Source organism: Gallus gallus, chromosome 1 (assembly GCF_016699485.2).
Source record: "Gallus gallus isolate bGalGal1 chromosome 1, bGalGal1.mat.broiler.GRCg7b, whole genome shotgun sequence".
Classification (NCBI taxonomy): Eukaryota; Metazoa; Chordata; class Aves; order Galliformes; family Phasianidae; genus Gallus; species Gallus gallus.
In genome coordinates, this window is record NC_052532.1 from 52,094,885 (window position 1) to 52,122,475 (window position 27,591).

The 27,591-nt window shown below is 44.7% G+C and overlaps 1 long non-coding RNA gene across 1 annotated transcript in view; it reads left to right on the forward strand.

Moving 5' to 3' along the window:
* Positions 1-26,707, forward strand: part of LOC112533487 — a 36,673-nt gene extending 9,966 nt beyond the window's left edge. Inside the window, exons 3-6 of the long non-coding RNA XR_005843250.2 lie at positions 9,874-10,049; positions 19,655-19,768; positions 20,140-20,286; positions 24,830-26,707. This is a non-coding gene — a long non-coding RNA (uncharacterized LOC112533487). The remainder of the gene's footprint in view (positions 1-9,873; positions 10,050-19,654; positions 19,769-20,139; positions 20,287-24,829) is intronic.
* The last annotated feature ends 884 nt before the right edge of the window (positions 26,708-27,591 follow it).

Below are 27,591 nucleotides of genomic sequence, written 5' to 3' on the forward strand. Positions count from 1 at the left end.
TAAGCTCCACTCGGCTCATTTGTTCGATCAAGCTCAATGACACTAAGGAGAAAATAGTGGGTAGCAGTGAGAATGAGATGGCAGGTACTGTCACCTCCCTCTGCTCACTGCTGAAGGAAGCTAGGCAGGCCTATGACTGAAGCACGTCACTGCCAACTCCCCTAAGATCACACAAGTCATAAATAGTTGAGAAACATGTTGCAACTCAGTTTTTAACTCTTGCTTGCACTAAAGGTTTTCTAACTGTCTAACTACAGTCCCACAGACATAGAGTAGTCCTGGAATAACACCTGCCATCTGCTTATGGTGATGGAGACCCTTGTAAAGAGAAGGTGTGGCCTTTTGAAGCTGTGACAGAGAATAATGCATAATGTAGGCCAAGGTTGCATTCAGTTTTCTGGCTGGCAGACATATACACTGCACAGCCAAGCCAGATTTGCTGCTGACTATTTCATAGAGTCATAGAATCATAGAATGGCTTAGGTTGGAGGGCACCTTAAAGATCATCCAGTTCCAACCCCCTGCCATGGGCAGGGTTGCCACCCACCAGCTCAGGCTCCCTGGGGCCCCATCCAACATGACCTTGAACGCCTCCAGGGATGGGGCACCCACAGCTCTCTGGGCAGCTGTGCCAGTGCCTCAACACACTCTGAGTAAAAATTTTCTTCCTAATGTCTAGCCTAAATCTCTCCTCTTTTAGTTTAATGCCATTCCCCTTTGTCCTGCCACTATAAGACCTTGTAAAAAATCAGTCCTCCTCCTGCTTGTAAGCTCCCCTCAAGTACTGGAGGGCAGCAACGAGGTCTCCCTGGAGCTGTCTCTTTTCCAGGCTGAAACAAGTCCAACTCCCTCAACCTTTCTTCACATGAGAGGTGCTCCAGCGCTCTGATCATCTTTGTGGCCTTCCTCCAGGCCCTACTTCAACAGCTCCCCATCCTGCCTGTGCTGGGGGCCCCAAGCCTGGATGGGGCTTCATGAGGGTGGAGCAGAGAGTGGCAATCCCTTCCCTCTCCCTGCTGGCCATCCTTTTGATGCAGCCTAGGATATTGTTGGCCTTTTGGGCTGCAAGAGCACAGTGCCGGCTCATGTCCAGGTTTTTGTCCATCAGGACCCTCTTGTCAGCTTAGAGGAGGAGGTCACCAGTGAATAGATCTAAAAATGGAGTGAAGAGCTCTTGGAGGGGGGTGGCTCCTGAGCTGTGGAGAGCCTTCTCATTGTTCAGCTGCCGCCCTGACGTCTGTCTGCTTGCACAGTGAGAGAATGCCAGCCATTTTCTTGCGCTTAGCCTGACTGCCAAAGCTGCCCTCAGATTCCTTCTCAGCCAAATTCCTTCACATCTCTGCTGCTTTCTGTTGTCTGCCATTGTCATGGAGAGTAAAAACGATCCTACATAAGGCACTCAAACAATATGGAGCTGGAGTCACTAGATGTGAGGTTTGTCTGACACACTCGCCATGAGATCTTTAAGGGCCTCTGTGAGGCAAGCATATCTCAGTTGAGTTTTGTGCAGCAGCTGTGTTACGGAAAACCACTAAACTGCTCTTCATGGTCCATTTTTTTATCAGCAGAGTGCAAGTGAGCGTGCACTTAGCAGAGTCCTGCTTGATAGTGCACACCAGGCATAGCGATGTACCTTTGTAGGCTTTGTCTCTAGTGGGATTTGGGGATGAGAACGGAGAACATTACAAACACTTCCCCTACTTTGTGTTCTTCTGTCACTTGCCACATCCTAGAACTTTCCTCTCACCCCCCAGAGCTGACTCTGGCCAGTTTCATTCAAAGTAAGGCACTGGTCCCCCTGGTGTAAGTCTCTCCTCCCAAGACTCATTGTACCAAGCAGACAGCAAGCGTCAGGAGGAAAACAACCTCGTTAACAGAAATGGATTTTTCTCGTCATGCAGATGAGCAGTGAATATTTTTAAACGCAGTCTCAACAAGATGTGCTAATTGGTACCACTGTAACCCCACAGTCCTTTCTCGTAAGCAAGCTAGAGAACATATGGGTATTATTATGAAACTCCAGGGAGATGGATGGCTGCATAGTAAAGTGGACATGCCTGGCCCTCCTCCAGTTCTCAGAAAGGACCTCGACAAAGCACTTGATTCTGAAACCCAGCCTACAGTCACAAGTGGTCTTGAGATATGTTGACCAATCCAAGCTCAGAAGCATCAGCACATCAGCCATCTAGAGAGGGAAGGTATATGTAAAAGAGGACAGTAAGATCACGTTGCGTAAAACGCTAGCTGTTGAAAACAGCAAAAAGCACAGATGTGCCTTGGGAGGGAGAAATGTGAAGCATCAGTGTCTAAAGAGCCACTTGAGAGAAATAAAGGGCAGCAAATTGATCTTGGCTGCGCAGGCCATGTGTGTCAGCCAGAAAACAAACACGATTTGGCCTACATTGGTTTCTGTCACAGCCTTGAAAGGCAATACCTTCTCTTTACATGATTCTGGACAGTAAATCATTGGGGAAAAAAAAAAAAAAGAGCTAATGTGTGGTCCTTTTGTTACCAAAAAGGTTTTGGGAATTGTGGAGTGCCTTGTGACTCCTCTGCCTGAAACTCAGCTGAGATCACCCCCTTCTTGCAGAGGACCACATCTCTTTGTTCTCTCAGCTATACCCTGCCAGAATCCACCACAAAAATATGTAGAGGAGACACCTGCTTTTGAGATGCCCATTTTGCCTTACATAGAGTGAGGACTGAACCCACACCTCTGGGATCATGGTATGACCCTGATATTTCAAGAACAGAAGACCTCAGGTCATGATGAGGTCACACCTGTTCAAAAATCTGTTACTGCTGAGAGCAGGGATGGCAGTGCTGCTTTTCAATGCTCCCTGGAGAAATTCCTTTGCCTTTCCCTCTCTGGCCTCTTTTGTTGCTCACGTGGATGTCACAAAGATCTTTGTGATCCGTTAGCAAATCAAGGAATTAAGCAGCTTTATATATGAAACAACCATCAAGCCATTCCTACAAGAGAGCAGATAAGCTCTTCTATGAAGTCAGAAACTAAAACAAGAGCATTCCCTACCTCAAATACAGGTCCCTTTGGTTGAAGAGGGATAACAGCTGTTAATCTGTCCCTCTGTAAGTGGTAAAACCTTCACACGTAGGACATACTTGAGATGGGAAGATTAACAGAGGATAGAACCGCAGTCCAAAAACACTCTAAGGATGCAGACATCAGAGGAGGGAGAACTGTTAAGCGTGAGTCTGAAAGCAGAACACTTAATCTGATGCCCTGACAGTGTCTGGAAGCTGGGATGTGGCTGGCTTTGGGCTAATCTCCAGGGGAAGCGATGAGAGTCGCGCTGCTTTCTATCACTTGCACACCTCGTGTGACTCAGACTCTGGGATGTACAAGGAGTTACCATCTCAGCACCTCTTCCATCTCTAGTACTTGGCAAGTAAACGTGCCATTGCTATGAACCCCAGCCTTCCTGGCCCCTAAACAACCCAGGAGCATTCACTGCTCACTGGGGACAGCCCTGTGACAGGACCCAGCAGCCCTCCCACAGCAGGCTGCAGCACACCTCAGCCCTCAACACTCTCCACTGCAGATTTCCAGATCTGCTCTGTGGCAATGAGAATAAATAAATAAGAAATGTGCAGCTTAAAATGGGAGCCTGTGCATTTGACTGTCTCTTGGAAGAATTTTCTTTGCTTCTGTAATGCAACCCTGTACATTCCCCTCCCCAGCCTGAGGTCTGGAGCTATTCTTGTTGGCATGATGGGATGCATATTGCAGGAGAAAGAATTTTGCTGAGAGATGATGTATGATGCTGTCAGCATGGACACGGGGGTGCTTGCTCTTCTCCCCGGGAAGGAGGCAGCAGCCAGGTGAGGGTGGGAAGATGTCAGTCTATGTTTGCATCCCTTGATGATGCTGACCTTATGCCCTTGCAGCTGCAGGAAGGCAAATCACCCAGCTGAGCTGGTTATCCCTCCGCTCACCAACTGATTGATAGCAACAATAATGCATTGTTTTATGGGGCAGATTGATGTGATAGCTGCATCTCAGGGGCTGTAGTGTTTTGGAGGGTTCTGTCAGCTGGGGGGGTGACAATGAAGGGGAGCACCCATGTGGTGCACACCCTCTCACCATGCAAATGCAGTTAGGTTTCTTTTTGCTGTGTCTTGTGTTTTCGTGCTGCAGATCAATTAATTTTCATGGTCCAATTAGAGTTACAGCTGTTAAAGCCTAGAGCATGACTGGCTGGTTAGGCTTTGAAGAATGTGACATTTTGCAGCTGAAAGCTTTATCACGCATAAGCAGTGTTAGCACAGACATGGCAGAAGTTCACCTAAATGCCACGTCTCAGATGGAATGGGGTCCCTGTCAACATTTGTAGGTGGGTACAGACCTTTTCTGCCCACCCATCCCATCTTCCTAGTGTATGTTATTGCCAGCAATGGATACAACCATCTCTGCTCTTCTCCTGTCCATTCTACTCACCTGTGTTGCACCTACACAATCATCTCTTTCCCTTACAGGAAACTCTCAGCACAGGGAGCAGCTTTGGTGACCTTTGGCTGAGTCTTCCAGCAGCAGTTCCTTTCACATTCCTGGCACTTGAAACAAACCAGGGACATTCTCAAACAAAAATCTTCTTTAGACAGTAAAAATGCAGAAATGCTAAGAGGCTATCCGTACAGGCAGTGGTGGCAGAGCTCTGGAGGGCGTTTGGGCAAATGTCACCTTAATAAATAGGCGGACTTAACTCAAGCCACCAACACTGCCAGAACGGCCCCAAGCCCAGCTCCAGTGTGTCTCCGGAAAGGGCACGAGTGCATGGCTGACTGAGCCGTGGCCTCTCCAGCTTCTAGAATATGAAACATTATAGTACAGAGAAACAGGCATCCTTGTTGCAGAGCTAATCCAGGCATGCAACACCTGTCCTAAGCCTCCATCACCTGAGTGCACTGACAGGTTGCCTTTTATAGCAGGCTGGATAACCTAGCCCAGCAGGTTCCCCCTTTGCAAGCTGCTTGAAGACAGTGGGTCTCTGAATGACCACAGGGCTCTTGGTACCGGATTTCAGTCTAATACCAACCAAAATAAGGGAAGGTTTTGCTTAATGTCCTAAAGTTGCACCAGGGGAAGTTAAGGTTGGATACTAGGAAACATTTCATCTCCAAAAGAGCGGTGCTGCAGTGGCACAGGCTGCCCAGGGAGGTGGTGGAGTCACTGTCCCTGGAGGTGTTCCAGAGCCGTGTGGATGTGGTCAGTGGGCATGATGGGGATGGGCTGACAGTTGGACTTGGTGATCTTAGAGGTCTTTTCCAACCTCAATGATTCTACGATTCGCTGAGCCTATATAGACTCTCTCTGCTCCTCAGGACATAAAAGCAAACTGGTTGTATATTGGCACCACTGGGTGTATAGAGGCACGACTGTCTGGATGACTGTTTAAAATAATCTCATCTGCTCTGCACTGCACTCAACTCAGTGGCTATCGTCATTTTCACTTCCATCTCAATGTGAGGCCCAGCAAGCTCCTCTGAGGTGCCCCCATTCTTTATTAGGTCCTTGAGGCAGAGACTGCTCCATTCCCTGGCTGGTGTAGGTCGTGGTGCTCCCTTGGCCAATGGAAAAGCTGGTGGATCCATGTAGAGAGTCTCCTTCTGTACATCTTGGCTCACAACAAGATCCTGACCTTTAAAAGGAAAAGGAAACAAAAACCTTCAAAACGTGTCTGCTTTGAAGATTAAATCATATTCTGTTCAGCCTATCTGTATATTTAGCACGTTTGTTGTACTTTTTTTTTGGCACAGATATGGATGTAATTCTCATTTCGTTTACACAGCTGCAAATCTCCATCAGGGTTAAAAGAGGGTAGAGTTAGAACATGTTAATCTACCCTGGATAGGATATTCAACCTTGTAATTCACAATTTACACTAGATGTTAAGTGCGAGGAACTAAGAGGCTTTCTTTTTGCCCTTAGTGTCAGGATGCATGACATATGGACAGACTGACGTGGTTTACGTACAAAGCCATTCCTGACCTGTGAAGTATCCCAGTGTATCATGGGGAATTACATACCCACTGGTGAAAGATTGCTGCGGTTTCCATTGGGGTAATCCATGTCTATGGTCTAAGTCTTGTATGGAACTTACAGCCTGGAATCACTGTCAGAGCCTGGCTCTTGAGTGGTCTGTGCGTTGGCACAGTCCAGGAGGATATTCTGCAAAGGGAAGGCTTAAGGAAAAGGTTTTGGGAAGAGACATATCATGGATACGTGGATACATTGACTGGAGTCCTTTCTGGAGGCTGCCTTGTATTCACATTTAGGGAGAATTTGAAGGTAATGCCTAGTCTTAAAAGAGACATGAGAATCAAGCAGTCTTTCCCACTTTGCATCTCTGTCTTACTGGTTAAGCCTTTGAGATATAAGTCCTCTTATTATTTGTACTCACAATTGGTAGACCAGACTATTCTTTCAGGACTATTTTACTGAAAGAGCCTTCTTTAACACCAGGACCGAAATACAGCATCTCCAGGCGATTGCAGAACATGTTATTGAACCTGAACTTAAGCATAGGTGCTGAGCTAAATATTAAAGGTACAATACAAATGTGCTGGATGTTTGATACTTTTGTCTTCCTTAAAATGTTTTTCACATTCACAGAACTGTACATGCTAATATAAATACCTGTGACTTCTGAATGTTCTGATCTCAGTCTGGATCCTGGCCTCAGGATCTTCCTGGAACCTTCAGGCTCAGATTTGTTTCTTGTCAGATGAAAATAAATAGCAGGAGTTGGTGGATGGAACATGCCATGATTTGATTCTATTCCATGCTCTGTGCTAGTGTGATTCTGAGAGCTGCCTTTGCATGTGTGGGAGATAGGACCCAACATCTCCCAAATGCTGTGCAGCACACTGGCACTGTGCAGCTTTTCTGGGAGACAGGACATCACAGAGCACGTCCACAGTGCAAGTAACTCAACTCCCAGCACTCCTGAGTGCTGGTCATGGGATCATTCCCACTGCACGTATGTTGGCTCACTCCTGGCTTCTCTTTTAGAATGGGTAAACCAACTGCTTCTGAAGCAAACGCTGAGTGTCCTTCTATGGACATTTGGCTCTACCCTTCAGGAGGCATGGTACAGTCTGCACCATACTTGGCTTCCTCTGGGGCATCCTCCCCATAGGCCTTGCGTGCTTACATGTCCCTTACACTAATTTCTAGGCATGTAACATATGCACACAGCATGGGGCTGAAAAAACTCCACCCTGGTGGGTTGCAGTGCAGACCTTATATATTTTCAGACTCCACAGCGCATGGGCTGGTGGGGGAAGAGTGGACACAAGAGGATAGTAATACTAGTAATAAATCACAGAACTGTAGAGTTGTAGAATTTGGAAGGGATGTCTGAAGATCAAGTCCAAGCTCTGTGCTAAAACAGATTCCCTACAGTAGGTTGCACGGGAAAGCATCCAGATGGGTCATTTAATCACACATAAATGTGTCTTTAGTGCACATAGGTGCCTGAAAAGACTCAAAGCTGAGGGCCATGGCATGTAGATGCATCCAGGCTCCTCTCATGGTGTCTGCTAGATGATGTACAACTCACACTGTGCTGTATGGCCAGGGGATGGAGAGGTCTTCCTCACAGTGTAGTCGAAATCTTCTGATGGGGCACTTTTCTGTCTCTCCTGTGACCCTGGGCTCTGAACATCTGCTATGAGCCTTGGCAGTCTCCACAGCCCCCACAGCAGTTTTATGCACCTTCCAGATCTGTGGGAACAGCTTTTGAGCTGCTTTTTCTGGGAAACAGCCAATGTCCTCAGCAACTGGTAGCCAGTGCTCTTCAAGCATGAGACTTGGTGGTGAGACATATTGTAATTTGCACCTAAGATTTGCCTGCCAGAGGAAATCACATAGATCAGGAGTTCCCAAGACAAACTTCCTCCTTTAGGAGTCCTATAGTACCTGTAAAGACATGAAGTAGCCTTTGATTAGGACCTCCTCACTGCTAGTTATTTTCCCGGAGGATTTGTCTGTTTGCTGCTCTTCCATACTCTCACTTCCAACAAATTGGTGGTTGTTATTTTGGGGCTGTGTTCAAAAACACCCATATGGGAAGAACATAAGTTGCTTTCAGAACTAAAATAAGTCATGGTTACGTACATGCTTTAAAATGCAGTCAGCCCCTATCTGCTTCTTGCACTGATTTCTGAACACCTTAATGCTTTTTGCAGCATTTACTCCCTCATCTTTGCCACCCAGAAGTGATGGCATTTATCCATAGCCCTCTTCTCAGACACATATGGACTAGTAAAGGCACAGCCTTGTTCAGTTTATGAGGAGTCCAGCTGCAAACCCTAATTGTCCCCATGAATTTCCATACTCTGCTGGTGGCCTGTGCCTGGCAGGGAACAAGCGATGGGATGGGATGGACTGCTACCAACCTGGGAGACCTGGGCTGATTCCTCTTGGGGATAAGAAGGGCAAAGGGCCAAGGTTTAACGATGACAGTTATCAAGGGATATGAGCCACTCTACATTTAAAAATAATTAAAAGAACAGCTGAGCTGGCTAATTGCCAGGATCAAGAGTGCATGAAGTTGGTGGATCACTTTGATAACTGAGATTCCCTTTGCAGATGAGTAACTTTTTTTTTCCAGTTTACTTCAGTCCAACAGTTACTCAAAGGTAAGAGTCAGAATCAGCATTGGAAAATAAAAGTTTGCTTTTCTCTTCCAAGTCAGAACCGACAATTAGACTGAGCTCTACTAATTCTACAGCCCTGATGAAAGCCAAGGGGACAAGGATTTCCATTAAGATGTTTCCCTTGTAAGACAAACCAAATGTATTAATGTGTAATGTTTTGATAACTGACTTCTATCTAGTACATGCAATATTGTTTGACATAGCTAATAACATCAGTTTAAATGCTAGTTTTCTGGATTCTCAGAATGATCTTTACATAGATTATGTTTTTAAAGAACATATCGTTTTAGACAATTGTGAATGGCAGTTCCGATATATCAACGTGTTTAAACATACACACAGGTTATTGCCTTGATTAGCAAAAGTAAATATTTATTATTCAAGTTGTAGTAAAAAGTGAATCTGTTTATTACCCACAAAGACAAGCAACTTTTTTTTTTCTCTGAGAAGAAATTTAATGGGGGAAAAAAAAAAAAAAGAAAAGGGAAAGAAGAATATCAGTAATAATAAGTCAGTGTTTTTTGCTTGCTAGCTTTAATCCCAGCTAAAGATGGTAATTTAAAAAACACATTCATTTAATCCAGTTGCCCTCGCGAGTGGCGACCTGACATTTCTGTGGGGAGCTGTCAAATATCATCCTGTTATTTGGTCTTCCACCTGTTACAAAGCAGGGATAGATGGGTCCTTGTGCCGAAGTGAGATTGAGTTCCCGTGTCCTCTGGCTCAGCCATCCCTAACCTTGTGTGCACCGCGGTGTCTCTGGGCTCTGCAGGATTGCATTCTTGCCAGAGAGGTTCAGATTTGTTTCATTGCATGGATCCTGGGGCATGATTAAACGAGCATAAGATCTGTATAGGTCATGTCTGTGATCTTTGTGTGGTCCTTTCTTGCTGCACCAAGGAGCTTGCTGTCTCTGTATAAAGCACTCAATAATCTCCCATCCAGCTTTGCTTAGTATGCTACGGTTCGGTACACTGTGGACTCAAAATATCTTTCCAAGTACAGCAACCTTATGATGCAGTGCTTAATGTTCCTCGATGATGTAGCCAAGTAAGTTAGAAAGATTGATTGTCTTGTCTCTTCGTGTTGCTATAGCTCTGGGCTGAGTGATGGGTGGGCCTTGGCTCTCTTGGCTCACCCCACAACCTCTCCCTGTCAACCTGGCTGCCAACCACTTGTTGCCTCCTCCAGTTCTGGCCGCTGATGGGGACTGCCTGCGTGATCTGCTCACCAGCTCTGAAAAAAGCTTTGGAACAAGTCCTTGGGTCTGTCCCAGGCATAAGGATATTTCAGTCTGAGAAAGTTACTGCTTTTGTTGACTTCTGCTGTCCCTGAGGGCTTTGCAACCCTGGATCCTTGCCTGAGAGGTGAGTGGTATTTCTGCCAGCCCCTAGCAAGCCTGTTTCAGCAGCAGTGGGGGCGTGGGGACCTCATGTCTTCATCATCTAAGTTTCCTTGGAGCTAGCTTGTGTACATTTGCAGTACAGAAGGCCAACAGAATCCTGGGCTTTATCAAAAGAGAGGTGGCCAGAGGGGGAGGGAGGTGATTGTCCCCCTCTTCTCTGCCCTCATGAGGTCCCATCTGGAGTACTGTATCCATGTATGGGGCTTCCAGCACAAGAAATACATAGAGTTGTTGGAGTGGGACCAAAGGAGGGCCATGAGGAACATCAGAGGGGTGAAGCACCTCTCCTGTGAAGAAAAGCTGAAGGATTTGGGCTTGTTCAGCCTGGAGAAGAGAAGGCTGTGGAGAAACATCATTACAGCTTTCCAGTACTTGAAGGGAGCTTACAAGAAGTAGGGGGACCAACTTTTTACACATGTAGATAGTGATAGGACAAGGGGGAAATGGTTTTGAGCTAAAAGAGGGGAGATTTAGATGACATGTCAGGGTGAAAATTTTCAATTAGAGAGTGATAAGATGCTGCCCAGAGAAGCTGTGAATGCCCCGTCCCTGAAGGTGTTCAAGGCCAGGATGGATGGGGCCAGGGGCACTCTGTTCTAGTGCCTGATTTAGTGGTTGGCAACCATGCCCATGGAAAGGGTTGGAACTAGGTGATCTTTGAGGTCTCTTCCAACTTGAGCAGTTCTATGATTCTGTGATTCTGCCTTGCAGTGAGACAGAGTGGCCTAGCTGGAAATACACTCTGGGGCACTGTGAAGGAAATGTAGATGAAAGTATTTACACTCACTCAAGAGCCCTCTGCTCTTCTTCTTCTACATTTGCTGCCAGAGAAAAGGAAAAGGAAAGAGAAAAGGAAATCAGGCTCAGTCAAGTCAAACCAATATTTTAGGACATGCAATGCAAGCATACATCTGTGTGATGCCCTGTCAGAGAAATCATATCCACATTATCACAGACTCTGCTTTCATGGGACAGTTCAACCCTCATCACAGTGTCCAGAGTGAGGACTTTGTCACCCTAGAGCAAGCCAGGAGGAGGAGTAATACCTGCAAGCCATGGTGGCACGTGGAGGCAGGTAGCCCCACGAAGCAGATATGAGGCTGGGAAGGGCAGCATCAGCACTGTGCACTGTGCACTGTGTACTAGCACCGAAACACCCAGGAGACTGCGAAGTCTTCAGATACCTCAGGAAGGTAAGCTACAGAAATCCCTCAGAAATGTGGATAACGCTCTCCCAAATTAGTCAGCATCTAAATATAGCAGCTCAATCCTTGCTAAATGACAAGTAATCAGACCCCTACCTTAATGCTGCATTGTATTGTTAAGCTGTATGATCAGGAATAATCATCACATACGTGTGATTAATATACCAATATAACACATTGTATTATAAAGGTGTTTTTGATTTTTTCCATAGGCAACAGATAGAGGTGTGTGTGGTAGTGAAGATATCCTTTAAAGGCAGTCTTCAAACTTTCTGAAAAAATGAATCATCTTGAGGGGTGGGTCAAAAGATCGCTATAAATACGTATGTTACAAACTCTGGGATAACTGCAGCTCACCGGCTTGCATTTCAGATGGGGACAGTTGTTCTTTCAGTTTCCTGCGTTCTGGGGGAAGTCTGAGCTTTTTTTGGCTGAAAGGATTTGGGATTGAAAAGTATAATTCCTGAAAATGTGAAAGGTTGTGCTGAAAAAACCCAAAACAAAACTAAGTGAGTTCACGATCACAAGAGCCTCTCAAAGACGTTATCAGATATTCCTGTGTTTCATGGGCTGTTTCACGACATCACGATGGAAGGCAGACTCTACAAGATATCTGAGAAAAGCAGAGCTTTATTTATTCATTTTGGCTAAAATAGTACCTTTTGAAGAACAGTAGTGTCCTAGGAACAAAAGCCTGGGAGGGCCAACTCGTTCCATTCCCTTTTCCATACATGAGCACAACTCAATACCCATTTCATTAGCTTTCCTAGCTCCATTTTGAAAGCATCAGTAGTCTTGGCCCTACTAGTCCTACCAGTGGGTGTTGCTATGAGGTTAAATTCATTTGTGAAAAACTTTTTCTCATTTTCTGCTTTGTTAACATCCTCCCGTGGCTTTAACATCTGCTCTCCCAATCTGATATTTTCCTCCTGCTGTGCTTAGCTGGAGCCGGGCTAAACAGATAGGTTCTTCTGCTCTCTCCCCATATGCCAGATTTCCATTTCCTTAAACTTCCCAAGAAACTCCTCTCTCAATCTGTTGAATTCATCTTTCCTGGCCATGGCTTGGATTGGGTTGGGTGCCGCTTGCCAGCCCAGGTTTCACCACAGCTGATACCCACCACCCTTCAGATGTTTGAGCATCTGCAGAGTAATTTTAATTTCCCAAAGCGGTGCCCAGATATATGCTAGGAAGGCTTGGACTCAAACCCTGTTCCCCTTAGGAATGTCTTTCTTTCCAAAAGGCTTTTCATTTCAGAGGTGAAAGCTGAACAGGTAATTAATCCAGGGGATTTACCTTATAGAAGAGGCAGCCATTTCCCTCCCCTTTTCTGCCAAGGTTAAGTCTCATCACGATGAGATTCCTTTAATGTAAAGTGTGAATCCTCAGCGGGAGGCAGCTGTGGGAGATGGTTAGTTGAAGCAGGTGGAACACTAGAACCCTGTATCACATTTTTGGCCCTGACACTGATCTGTTATAAAGCATTAGGCAGATCATTTCTTCTCCATGTCCCTTCCAACCATATGTCTGTTTTCTCTTTTTTGTGCATCAGTACTCCCTGGGGCAATGGCTGTGCATTATAATGTATGGAATAAAGCCTAGCACAACACAGCTCAGATTCAGTAACTCCAGTTGCTGCTGTGTTTTAAATACTAATAATCCCGATTCAACATAAAATGCTTTTGGAGTAGGAATTCTCCTCCCATCCCAGCGGCTGATTGCTCTGACGTTATCGGTGCACAGCTCTAGTTTAGCTTTACCACTTCAGCCCAAAGCTAAAATAGTGCATCATGGGAGCTCAGAGCTTTAAGAATAGCATCTTTCCTATTCACATCAGATCATTCAGCATGTAATCTTTTTATCTCCTGCCGCAATTGCTTCTTGTGGCGAGTCCGATTTTCTATTGCAGCATTATTTGAAGTGATTAGCTTTGACAGATTCTTAAATTCTGACTCCCAAAGTTGATTTTTGGAGGTATTGGGCTGTGGTGCTTCATGATACATTTCCCCCCAGATCACGATAAAAAATGGAGCGGTGATTATTGTTTGTTTGAAGTTGAATTTTATTTCCCTTTAGGCATCTGAATCCTTTATCGTGAGGCAGTTTCCTGGAGCTTGATACCCACAGAGGAAACAAAAGATTAAGAGCTTAATCAAACTGAGAAACAATGGCTGGCAGGAGCCAAATACCTCCGAGTCTCCCTCTCAGTAGCAGCTTCTGCTCAGAACTGCCTGTAGCAAAATTCCTGGTCAGGAATTTCCAAAGAAGCATTTGTCTTTATATCTTGCCATGCCCATTCACTGAAACAGGAAAATTTTTGCAGATTTTTTTTTTTGCCACTTAGGAATGAAATTGTCCTTGGGGTGTCTTTGTTGTAGTTCAGCACCGCATTGTGTATTTGCTGTTGACCTTATGTCCTGCTGACTCTAATAACAGGTTTATCAGGAAGCGCAAAGGCTGAAGCCTATGCGTTGGCAAAGGGGCTCCTGCTTGGCCATTCTTGCACTGGAACATGTGTATTCTCCCCAGAAACTTTGAGGCGTCTTTGATTTGTACTGGTGCAGGAACAGAAGAGCTTTCTACCCAGGTGAGTGGTGGAGTCGTCATCCCTAGTGGATGGCGACCATCCTGTGTGGATGTGGTACTGAGGACATGGTCAGTGGGCATGGTGGGGATGGGCTGACAGTTGGACCAGCTGATCCCAGAGGTCTTTTCCAACCTTAATGTTTCTATGATTCTATGATTTGAAACTCCAAAAACTTTTCATGGTGGAGAAATAGATGTACTCTCCAGATTTAGTCTGAAATGTATCTTCCATTGAGAAAAGCAGGCAGGAGATTCTCATCTTCAATGAATCACAGCCTCTTGTACAAGCCTGTGGTAATGTTCAGTCTTCTTATCCCCCCAAAATTGCAAATATCTTTACATCCCATATATATGTGATCCAAAGTCAACAGCAGGTCTTACTGTTTGTTTCAAAGGCTTTGGATTCATCCTCTCTGGATACAGCAGGAATTACTTCATGAAACTCACATCTGGTATGAAATGTGGCATCTGCTTAACAGCCTGCAGAAAGCTTTAGTGTTGGGAGTGAAAAAGAATATTCTAGCCCAAACTGAAATTCAAGTTTACCAGACTGGGATCTGGCCAGGATATAAACTGGCTGCTACTCTTTGAGAAAGCACTTTTTACTTGTAAAATGCCATAGATAGTTTTTCTTGTCTTTTTTTTTAATTTTCTGATCAGAATTTAGAAGGTCTTTTGATACCTGAATGCCAGTTTCCTATGTAAGATATTCATAGATTTCTGAGAACAGAAAATTGTACTGTTACGCTTAGCAGTGGCAAAGGAAATGACTGTTTTGTGAGTAAAAGATAGGCTAGAACTGGTCACTAATGTTTGCTGTTACCCCCTGTGAGCAGAGGTCCAGGATAAAGGCAAAACACTTCAATAAAAATGCCAGGAGTCATACAAACAAGACTCGCATCTTTAAATGGGAGACAAAAATTGTGATATATCAATATTTACATTTCTAATGTTCTGGAAGTTATTTTATTCCATCTTTCAGACTGATGGAAGTGGGAGAAGTCTCTGTTCTTATCCTGAATGGCTGCTTGTTCCTTTTGCAAAGGGCAGTACAACAGTCTGTGCTTCATTTTAATCATTCCCCTGGCTCTAGCTGTTAGTGAAAACCACCTAATTGGCAGCCCAGAAGAATGAGATCTTCCATTTATCCACACACAAAAAAAGCTACAGCTGCAGTTGCAGTGAGGTAAGCTACTCTCCACCAGGAGAGGACCCAAGAGGAAAATATTTAGACCGAGTGAAAGAGGTGCTGTTCATAATCCATTTGATCTATTCAGCTCTACTGAAAGTGGTATCAAGGGCTATGATGTTGGCATTTGGCTACTGGGTTAAAGATCCTCTTCATTTCACCTTTTTTTTTTTTTTTAATGTAGATCAATGAAAAAATCCATCTGACAGGAACCAGTTGCAGTTACTAATAGCCAAGGTGGGGTTTGAATGAATGCATGACAGAGGAAAGCATCAGTACACCCCACATTCAATCCTTTTTGCAAGGACTCTCAAATCTGTATCTTGCATTATTGAGGATTTGATTAATATTGTTAGAGAAAATTTTTCAGTTTGAATCACCGAATCATTAAGGTTGGAAAAGACCTCTAAGATCACCTGGTCCAACCGCCAGCCCATCCCCACCGTGCCCACTGACCATGTCCTCAGTGCCACATCCACACAGCTCTGGAACACCTCCAGGGATGGTGACTGCACCACCTTCCTGGGCAGCCTGTGCCACTGCAGCACTGTTTTTTTGAAGAATAATTTTTCCCTCATGTTCAATCTGAACTTCCCTTAGTGCAACTTGGGGCCATTCCCTCTCCTATCACTATTACCTGACAAAAAAGGCCGACCCTCACCTCGCTACAACCTCCTTTTAAGTTGTTGTAGAGAGCACATAATAATATGACTATTTTTCCTGAATATCTACAGTGAGGGGAAGAAAGATGCCAGGGAAACTCAACAGTTCAGACAAATGGAAGGGACTAGCAGTTCAGTATCTCAGCCATAATCAAAGTCCTTGGGCAGTACTCCCCTTCACCAGGTCAGTACAGTGTGAGTGGTGTGGTCTCAAATCTAGAGGCCATCTGCCTCTGGGAAGGCTCCAGCACGTTGTCCCAAGCCACATGCTCTAATCCCTTCCCTTGCCCTTACGCTGGTGATTCTCTGTCTTTGGGGTGACCCAGAGCACAAGGTAGGTCTGCAGAAAAATCCTCAAATTATTAGTTTTCCACTGTTTTTGGTCTTTAAACCAGCATACTGAAGGATCAAATGAGCCCTGGTCCCATTGAGAAGGAGAGGATGTGGTAGTTGTCATTGGAGAGAAAGAAAGAAGCATCCCTTACAGCATGGTATCCTTGAGAAACATCAGACTGTGGCCAGGAAAATGATTGCAAATCTGCTTCTTTTTTAACCTCCTCCCACTCACCATTTGCCTGCTGTAGGAGCTGGAAAATACCCACAGAGGTGGGATAAACAAAACTAACAGAAGCATTTCTAGTGGTTTAATTGTTACTTGATGGTAAAATGAAAACCCCAGTGGTGGCACATAGCATAAGATGTCCTTGGAGCCCTTTCAGAAATGAAAGGTTGTTCTTGGATTTTAAAAGCTTGTGAACCACTCCAAGGGCATTTCTGTTTGAGAGGCTTAGTCTTGTTGGCTCTATACACAATAAGCCAGGAAGAGGCTTCTCTGTGTTACTCTGGGGAAAGAGACCAGCAAGGGGATGCATGGGCAGGATGCATGGGAAGCACCATATCATGGTCTTGAGTCTGCTGCAGACAGGCAGTTTGGGGCTAACAGAAATATTCTTACAGTCTGCCAGTGAGAAAAGAGCTTAACACTAATAGCAGCACTGACAGATACACCCCAGGATGGCAGGAAGAGGATGTGACAAACCCAGGCTGAATAACTTGTACATACAAACAAAGATCTTCTGTGGAGGTGTTGGGTAGAGTCAAGCACCTTCTACTGTGTGCTTTGTATACCAGTCCCCTGATGTTCACTCATCCTCCCCCAAAACCATACAGCTCAGAGATCCCTGTAGCTCTTAGAACCCACGTCCCACTCTCTCCTGAACCAAAATCCAGCCCATCCACAAGCTCTTGTTCTTCCCATGCTGAGCTCAGTGCCTTAGCATGAGAATAATCATTTTTATTTTGTGGCTGAGCTAATTTTCTGCCAACTTAGTGAGTCAAGTCAGCAAACCAAGAAGTCCAATGCATGCCAGAACCGTGTGGGGCACACAGTATGCAGAGGGTCACTGCCATCCCCCTCAGTGAAAGGGGTTTCCTGGATCTACCACATCCCAGCACTGTATTTGTGTGCCTGCAGCTACTGCCATGATAGAAACTGCTTTCATGAATTAAGTGAAGAGATTAGCCCAGGCAATCAGCTAGCTTGCATTGCAGCAATGTTTATTTAGAAATAAACCTTTTCTACCGTTTCCACCAGATCTTTTCACTTTGTGTACAGACACATCACTCTGATGTTCCATTTCAACCTTGACATTTTTCTACCAATCTATTCCCCCCCTCCCCAGCCCCAGCATTCCCTGCTTGTAAATACAGAATGCAGCACAGTTTTGTCCTTCTTCAGTTTTACATTTCCAGACAATTCTAGCTCAGGCTGAGGTTTCTATTGTCTCCATCTCCTGCTGAGGCAGTGATGTTCTGTGATTACCCAAAGCCAAGCATCCCTTCTTTAAGAGGTGAGCCTTGTACAACACCACCCTTTGCACAGCCCAGATCCTTGCTCCACCTGGTGCTGCTGAGAGGCTCCCCAAGGCACATTTCCATTATCTGTGCATGAGGCACTGTGCAGTCAGGGCAGAATGGCATTTGTGTACTTGTGGGATGAGGTGGTGACTGAGTGAGGGTGTTGAGGTTCCCTCGTGTACCACAGTGCTGGGCTTTTTGCTTCCAGCTACTTTTTTGACAGGAGGTTGTTTTCTTGCATTAAAAGCCCGGGGATTTGCCTGGGGAGCTTAGGGCAGGGACTTGACCATGGGGAGGCAAAGCTGCAGCCCTCACCATGGGGTTGTTCTTCCTTTCTGAGTATACCCAGGATCTCTCTGTTTTCCTGTGTTGTTATTTTCACTGGAAAAGCTTTCACATAATGAAAAAGTGACATATAAGGATCGGGGAATTAAGGACAATGTACACAGGACATATGGATACCATATGATCCAAAACCAGAGAGAGCTGCCAGAGCAATGGCACCATCAGGAATTAGAGATTTAATCTTATGCTGAAGTGAGAGGAGTGCTCTGGATTTACTGGCGGAGGAAGCTCTGTGTGAAAACAGCTTGCTGTACATGGTGAGGGATGCTCACTTGGCTGCGTGGCGATGCTGATTCATTCCAGCTGAGTATCTAACCCATTACTCCTCCTTACAGAGAGAAAACTGTAGCTTGCAATAACTCTTTCTAATTAACCCTGAAGTTACAAATTGATTTTTTTTCCCTTCTTTTCAGTTAGAGGTTTATCTTCCTTGCCCAGATCTCCCAAGCATCCTTCTGTGTGATGCTTGAGGGGTCATATTATACTATGGGACACAACCAGCATGTCAGGGAGGGTCTGTGAGAATGGTGTGGCACTGCATGACCTCTCCCACCTCAGGCACTGTAGACCTGAAGCCACCTGGGATGTCCAACTCTTTCTGGCACAAAGGAGGCTATGCCAAAGGAGAGAGCCAGAGTGCCTTGTCCTGTGCAAGGTACATGGGATACCCATCCTGCAGCAAGGGAAAGTGAGACGATTAAAAATTTCAAATGCTAATTGCAGTGCTTCAGTATCCTGTCTCACTCCAACTCTACTCCACTCTACTTCCAAGTCTGAAAGTGTCAGGCTTCCTTTATCCCTTGATATCTTCAGTATCATTGAGGAATACTTAAAATATGTGGGTTTCCCTCAGCTCTGTGGCCAAGTCCTCTTTCCCATGGATGAGTCTCTTCTGCTTAAATATCACAGAACGGCACAGATGTGAAGAGAAACAGATTTGCAGTTATTTGCCATGGAAGCCAGCCCAAACCATAAATAATAGGAGAGAGGCCAGGTCCCCATGGACCTGGAGGACTCGTTTGTCTCTAGCTGCTGTGACATCCCAATGCAGCTTCTCTAAAGAAACCCAGCTAGTGCCTGAGTTCAAGGGCTTTACCTTCAGGAAGCACGACATTACCCAAAGAGAAGCAGATTGGCCATCTACACATCTTCTGGCACACTGCATGCTCAAAAAAATATACACTGCCTGAATGTAAGCACCCACAGCAGGATGGTGGCCAGGGCCATCAGGAGTCATAAAATCATTAAGGTTGGAAAAGACCACTGAGATCACCTGGTCCAACCATCGACCCATCCACACCATGCCCACTAACCCTGTCCCTCAGTGCCACTTCCACATAGTTGTTGAACACCAGGGACACCCAGCTGTGATGTTGGCAACTACGGAGGCCGCTGAACCTCCCTCTGCTCCTTTCTCACACAGCCCATGTTGTTCCAACCTATGCCTTCTTCCGTCTCCCAGCACAATCAGATCACCTGGAAGAACTTTGGCAAGCTCTACACGCAGCTGCTTGTAAAATTGGGTCAAAGCCAACCAAGAAGTTTGTCTGGGAAAGAAAAAGTGTGAAGAGAAGGAGGAATTTTGAAAATGCCATGCAATGTCACTTAGATATGTGAAAAATGAGATGCTTGGAAAGTCTAAGTTGCAGGAGTGTTTTTTCAGTCTGATTTCAGACATTCAAACTGCATTCTAACCATTGAATTTCAAAACTGTTTTGAACAGAAGAGCTGACCAGCATTTCTGTTTAACAAAAAAAAAAAAAGGGGAAGATTTTCAGAAGATAAACAATCCAACGGTGAAGTGTTTCCTCCTGATCCGAGGAGAAAAGGCTTCAGGGTGAGCTGAAACACCTTGTGTCATGTTTCTACATTTTGTTTATTGAGAAAAAAATCTGTAAAACTTTCTCTTCCACTTTGGCTCAGACAGTTCCCTTTACCTCTCCTCCTTAATGCTGTGAAATGTCAGTCCTTACCCAATGGAAGCGTGCACTGAGAAGAAAGCTCTTTCACTCACTCCCTGTCAGAGCCTTGATTTCCAGTGTTTTAAATGAATTTTGGGCCTTTAGCTATGAGGCCATCTCCTTGAAAGAGATTGACTTTGCTAGGCTAGCAGCAGCTTTGGCGTATCCACATGGTAGGCACTCACAGATTGGTAGCAGTTCAGTTATAATGTGAAAAGAATTGACATTAATGCACTTCTTACTACAGGCGAGCCTAAGGATAACAACTTTCAGCGAACGGTGGATCATTCAGGGAGCAAAGTGTGGGTGCCCCACTCCATTGCCATTTAATATTAAAACGAAAATGAGCTTTCTCATCCATTCGTGATGACATTCTCACCTCCAAAAAAATGAGGTGAGCAAAAAAAATGACTCCAGATGCTTCTGGGCAGGGGGAGGTGAAAGGTTTAATGTATTTTTAAATTCTATTTCCATTATGCTGTGAGCTAGTTTTCATGGAAATTCTGAGGACGCACTTGGGAGAGAGCCCAGAAAGCGGAAGAAATTAAAAGAAAGGGCAGATTCTGTGTGGTTTATGGGAACGTGAAAGAGAAGACTTTGGCTTTATGTTTGGCTGAGAGCAGCGATGCCTCGTCCCATGAGCAATATGCAGCATTTTTTTCTCCAACTCCTCTTCACTGTTTCTTATAGCGCTGCCTGCTAATTAGCATGCTGATTGTGGGTTGCTTGCTTCTTCTAGAATGTGCTAAGATATACAGTTTTGGAAGAAGCATACTGACATACTGATAAAACTGCAACACCTGTAATTATCTGCAGCAATTGCTACAACTTGGGTCCAATGGCAGTGAGCCACGCTATTACATCTCAACCTCTGCTTATCAGCACGCAGGCATCCTCTGCCTCCCAAAGCACCTTCTCCATGACCATACTACAGCACCTGGCCTCTGGCTTCTGAAAAGTGCTTCGCCCAGCCAGGCAGAAATGGCATTTCTACCCCACACTCAGAAACGTGGCTTTTGCCACATTCAGAGAGGATATTGGGAAAAGGGGCAGGCTGGGTATTAGGAGAAAGTTCTTCACCAGAGGGTGGTGGGCGTGAAGCTCCACAGGGCAGTGGGCACAGCCTCGAGCTGCCCGAGTTCAAGAAGCTTTGGACACTGCTCTCAGACACAGGGTTTGAATTTTGGTTGGTGCTATGTGGAGCCAAGTGTTGCAATCAGTAACCCTTGTGGTTCACTTCCAGCTCAGTGTATTCTATGATTCTATGGAGAAATATTGAATACAGCTGCCAGAAATCACCAGGAAACTCATAACCTCCAGAATTAAGATCATTCCCCTACCTTCCTTGACGTTCTTTTTATATCTAAATCTGCTGTTCATGCAGGACTTGCTGAAATCCCACCTCACCTTTCCCACTAGTACATGCCTGACACTGTGAAGCCCGGATCACTACAAGTGTCATGGAGCAGATCACAAATCCAGGGACACAGGGCTTGAAAAACCAAATGTCTTCTAATCAGAACCTTCATCCTGGCCCGATAGGGAGAACACCAGTTTGCAGGTTCTCCCACTTTCTTCTGACCTACGCAGCAGCCCCTGCATCCTAGCTATGATTACACAGCATTTGAGTGATGTGAATCATACAGTCAGGTTTTATTCACTGTCACATGTCAGTAGCACACCTACGTTTGTCACTTGACATATCTATATCTTCACCCAGGACAAGGGAGAGACTGCCAGGTTAGGCAGTAGTTGGAAGCTCCCGTGGGAGCTGGTCAGGTCTCTGGGCAACTCTACAATGAGCAGTTGGGATCCAAATGGGACCTGCTGCCTATCCCCTGACAGAGCCATTGCCCTCAGCTCCATTGCAGACCTTGATACCGGCTCCTCAACCATAGTGTGAGATACATCCTTTCAGCCAAAACCCTTGTGGAACGAGAACATTTCAGCATCTGGATAAACCAGGCTCCAAAAAGAACGGCATCATGTCACTTCTCCTCTTAATCTAATTATATATATGCTGTGCTTACAGACAGTGGCCCCAGCTCGCTCCGTTTTACCAAAATAAATAGAGATAGCAGACATTTGACAGCTGTTTCTACAGATGGCATAGCTAAATTTTATTATTTTTTTTATGTTTGACTTCAAGAGAGAAATATGATTTAATTGAACCAGTATTTGCAAGGCAGCTTTAATTCATTTTATAAAATAAGCAGAGTAAAAAATGTTTTCCCTAATGTATATCTGTAGATCATCCTTTATTTTTCACCCTTATTCTTCCTTAGTTGCTTGTTATGTTTTTTCATTCTCTTTTCATATTGGCTTCAAGTATAGCTTTTCTCCATTTGTCATATTTGTCTACCCCTTCCTCCCTTCCCCCTTTCATTGTTTCTCTGCTTCTGTAGGTCCTTCAAATTATTAGAAGAAAGGTGTCTTGGATTTTTAATCTGGCTATTCTAAGGAATTACAAAACAAGGTTGTCTGTCCAGCAGCCTCTTTAATTTCTACAGTGAAAGTCACAAAGACCATAGAATCATCACAGAATCATAGAATGGCCTGGGTTGGAAGGGACCCCAAGGATCATGAAGCTCCGACCCCCCTGCTACATGCAGGGCCACCAACCTCCATATCTAATACTAGAACAGGCTGCCCAGGGCCCCATCCAACCGGGCCTTGAACACCTCCAGGGACGGGGCATCCACAGCCTCCCTGAGCAGCTGTGCCAGCACCTTACTACTGTCTTGGTGAAGATAACACATCCTCCCAAAATCAGTGACCAGGCAAAGACATCCAAGCTAGGAACTTGCTGAGGGAAAGGCCACAGTGTGAAGTTATCAGTAATTTTCACAGTTCAGTATGCCATCAAGTTAAACTTAAAGTGGGTATCAGCCAGGTGATCACTGCCTATGTTGTCTGGGCTCTGAATATAACTAACTACAGGGGCAGTGGGTACAAATATATAAGAATTACATTCGCGTTACATTTGCTCTGCTGTTTGTAGGACAACTTGCTTCCTAAATTTCCTAGAAGACATAAATTTAAAAGTAAAATAAAAAAAACTCTAATTACATCTGGTTGATGAAAAAAGCTAACACTAAGAAAGGGAAAACACAAGAATGAAGGGATATAGAAGAAGAGATTTTGGATTAAATGCTGGCTCAGAATTGTGAACAAGGGAGCCATTTCCTGCTGTTTCATTCCTGTTTTGTTCACGGACACACGGCTCCATGTACCTTCCTTGTAAATAAAGCAGGGCTGCAGTAAGGAAATACAGGACTCCAATATTTGCCTTTTTTTTTTTTTTGTCTCCTAAATGAAACAGTCTACAAGACATTTAAAATTGGCTTACAGTGCAAGTCAAGGAGGGATAATAGTTCTGTGAAGTGAACCAAAATGATCTCGACATTGCGCAGACCTGGCGTATGTGCATTATCTCAGCGCTCCACGTCTGTTTATTTTATATGTATTGACTCGTCAGAGTCTGACAAGGTTGGAGCTGAGTTTCCATTCCCTTGGAAACATTTTACCCTCCCAAGACTGACAGCCTTGTTAAAATGAACAGAGATGTGCTTAAGCATCCTCCCATCCCCCTGGCCTTCCTTGTGCCCACCCTCTCCCCTACCCTCCACCATGCATTGCACCTTCTAAGTTCTCCTGTCACCCAGTGGCATCCAAATTGCAGTACTGGCTTTGAAACAAGAAATGCAAATGGCTGAGAAACTTTGAGTTCACTTCCTTTCCCTCCTGATTTTGAACTGCCAAAGTGTGTTGGTCTTTCTGTGTCAGATTTATTTCTTCTGTCTAATACAAGAAGTCTGATGTATGGTCATCTATCTCCTGGTTCCTGAGATGAACTTTAAAACGCAGCATGCCAGATCACAGGATTCATGACAAAGATTGCGCAGTGCTAGCATCTGCTTTAGTACACTTACTGTAAGATTTCTGGGCTGTCTTGTCTTGAGTTGCCAAAGAGCTTTCATGACTTCCAGTACGGGGTCGTTTACCCTCATTGTGATGGAGAGGATTTCAGATGCCAAGAAAGAATATTGTATGGATTGAATACATCATGACTCGCTCCAAAAAGGAGTCACAGATTGTTTTGCTTTCCAAGTTTGGCTCAATAACCATACCCAAATTTCCAGCTCTGAAACGTTGATGTTCCCACTTCTCAGATTTCAGACACACCTTGCCTGACACTGTCCAGTGTCTGAAGTGTTAAAAAGTTTCCTTTATTGAACTGCATTTTCATTCTGTCATTACCGTTCCCCTTCCCACACCCCCTGAGGATTTTATAACCTCCATGCTCTATTTTGGCTAGTGATGTCAGAGGCAGAGCAGTTACCATGGAGAAGGGGACAGACTCTATTGAGACGGACACAAACATAGCCTTAGTCTAGAGCAAACTTGTGATTCATCAGCCAAATTGCGTGCCATCATTAATGGCCTACGAAAGGGGTCATCAATAATTTTTCATTGTAACATATGCAGTGGTGGTGAAGTTTACTAAAGCCTTCATGAAAGCCTGGCTAATGTTGACATCAGAAGCCACAACACATGTTATTAATGAATAAGTAGAACAATATCAGGCACCATCTCAAGAGTGGTTACAAGAACAAGGCTGTAGAAACCCAGCTAGGGGGCTGGAGCCTTCCACTGAAAGAAAACAAAGTTAGTCATTGCATACTAGGATCAGTGTTGCAATGATGCACAGATAATGCAAGGAGCTCCATAAATGGTGAGTAAAGAGCAAACCCAATGGTGCTAGCTTGTACAAAGGGCATCTCCATGAGGATGCACTGATTCATTTCAAAATATTTCTTGTTTTTATTTCTGTTGCTTTGTTCATTTCTAATATTTGGTTTATTATTTTGGTTTTGCTATCATGTGAAGCATTTCATTCCCATGCGACTCTCTTTTTTTTCCAACAATGTTTAAAGCTCTCCCTCTTCCATTGCTCTTGGAACATTTTCAGAAGTTGAAAGCTCCACAGTTGCCTCCACTGGCACGCATGGCAGTAGGAATCTCATTTGGCTCCAGTACACTGTGACATCCCATGCTCTCATTGGCCAAGTAAGAGTTTAAGACCACCTTGGAAATCCTGTATGTCACCTGAACTTGGGAGAACCACTTTAGAAACACCAAGAAACATTTTCTTGGTAATAGAATTTAGGACTGACATGCTCTGCAAAACTATCCAATGAAAATAACTTTGCATGTTCCCTCCCCCCCCCCCCCTCAGAAATGTAATATTCTATTTTACAAATATGAATAACAAAGTTTGGAGTTATTTTCTCTCTCTGTTTCCTTGATGTTTAGGAGATTATTATATCACTCAGGCTGCTGAGTGGTAATTTGGCCTGGAATATTTATAATAAATAAAGCAATGAAGAGTCTAAGTTGGAGCACTAAATTCAGTCCATAACCCAACATATGCAGAACTGCATCCAGTGCACACTCTTATAATTTTACAATGTTTTCAAGTATAAAACTGTAGCTATAAGGGCTGCTCCAAAAGTAACACCTTCTACTTTAAGATGTCAGCCCATGATGTCAGAGGAGGTTGTTGGTGGTGGTGCGGCAGTAGAGGATGAACCTTCCCACCAACATCCTGTTACATGTTGTTGCCTTGCAAAGATGGCAGCAGAGGGGCAGTCTGACAAGATGGCACCTGGCATGAAAGTGCATAGGAAACAAAGGTGTGCCACTGAATTCTTTCTTGTCAAAAAAAAAAGGATGGTAGCCACTGACATTCATTGACACTTGCTGAATGTTTATGAAGACCAAATAATGGATGTTAACACAGAGGGGGGAGTGCTGTGTTTCAGCAGTGGCAACAGTGATGTGAAAGGCAACCCACATTCTGGATGGCCACACACATCTGTCACACCACAAAATGAAGAGTGACCTGATCATCTCATCCATGTGAATCAGCAGATTATGACCAGTAAACTGTGTATCAGCTTCAATGCACTGGAAATGATGGTGGCAACACTGGCATACCATGAAGTTTGTGGCAGATGGGTCCCACAAATGCTCACACAGGAACAGAAAGAACACTGTACGCAAGTATGTCATGACACATTGAGCCAATATGAGGATGAGGGTGACAGTTTTCTCAATCACATCATTTCTGGTGATGAGATGCGGTGTCTCCATTATGCTCCAGCATCAAAATGGCAGCTCATGAAGTAGCAACATGCAAATTCCACACTGAAGAAGAAGTTCCAGATGCAGCCCTTAATGGGTAAAGTCATGTGCAGTGTCTTTTGGGATAGGAAAAGGGGCAATCCTTCTGGATTTACTGGAACTGGGACAGACCATCAACTCCGACCACTGCAGTATGGCATTGACTAAGCAGAAAGCTCAAACTTGCAGTCAGGCTGGAGAAGAAGACACCCTTTCTCTTGCAACATGGTAACACCAGGCCCCATGCCTGTTTGAAGACCATGGAGCACATTGCCAGTCTTGGCTGGACTGACCCACTACATCCACCACACAGTTTGGATCTGACTTTCATCTGTTTGGGCCAATGAAAGATGGACTGCATGGGAAATGTATTTCCTAGCAATGATGCTGTCATACCAACTGTGAAACAGTGGGTCATCTCCACTGGTGGAAATTTTTATGAGCAGAGCATGCAGGCTCTTGGTCATAGCGAGTGAAAATGCGTAGCTAATGGTGGCAACTATGTTGAAAAACAGTGATCTGTGGCTGAGAATTTTCTCTATCAAATAGTGTTAATGCGCTCTTTGTATCTGTTGTAGTTTCCATGGAAATAAATAAGAAACATTACCTACTGAGTGACCAACATAAAATGACAGCATTAGGTATTCTCTGAATCTTGGCAAGAAGTGTTCACTACTGCACAGTGGGACTTCTTGCTAAGGTGATGTGGAATCTTTAGCTGGGTTCTCCAGTGATTATTAAGCATGGTCATCCAGAAGCATCTCTCAGCTCAGGAATTCCCATAACCATTGATTTTTGGAAGGGTTCTCCTTGTGCAAGAGCACTGATGCTGTATTCTGCATTTTCTTCTCTTCTCTGGGCATGCAAAGCTGTCCACTGGAAGAAGAGAAGGAAAGCTGTGTCTTGTGTTTGTACCGCTATAGCTGTTGATACAACCTTATGTTCACATCAGCTCTGCTGACACAAATAACCTGAATCTGCTTTGAGAATCCCAACTCTCAGCTACATTGGATGCATATAAGTGTGGGTCTGCTAAAAGGTGTTCTCATCTTGCAGCTCACTCCTGTGAATATAACCACACTTCAACAGTTTATGTAGTTTTAGCTAATAATTGTTCTCACGCCTTCAGGGTGTAGGATCTCAGAGAGCACTGATCTGTGACTACAGCTGTGCTAAGGCTGTTGTCTGAGCAATACCATTCCTAAAGCCAAAGCAAATGCAAAGCACCAGCAAAAAGAACTGGGAACTGATGTCTGGAAGGCTGCTACGCCAGTATTGATCTTCAGAACATTTTCCAAACCACTGTATGGCAAACAGGTATGCAGGTATTGGACCAGAGGGATTACCACACTACAAAGAAGAAATGAAATAAAAATCTTACCTGTGTCCTAGGCTCACAGAAGGATTCCAAGAGGAAGGATCTCTAGCTGGAGATCCTCCCTCCTTGGGAGTCAGCCCTTAAATGGGGTCTAGGAGGTTGGGGGGAGCCAGGCTCCACCCCTTCCGGTCACTC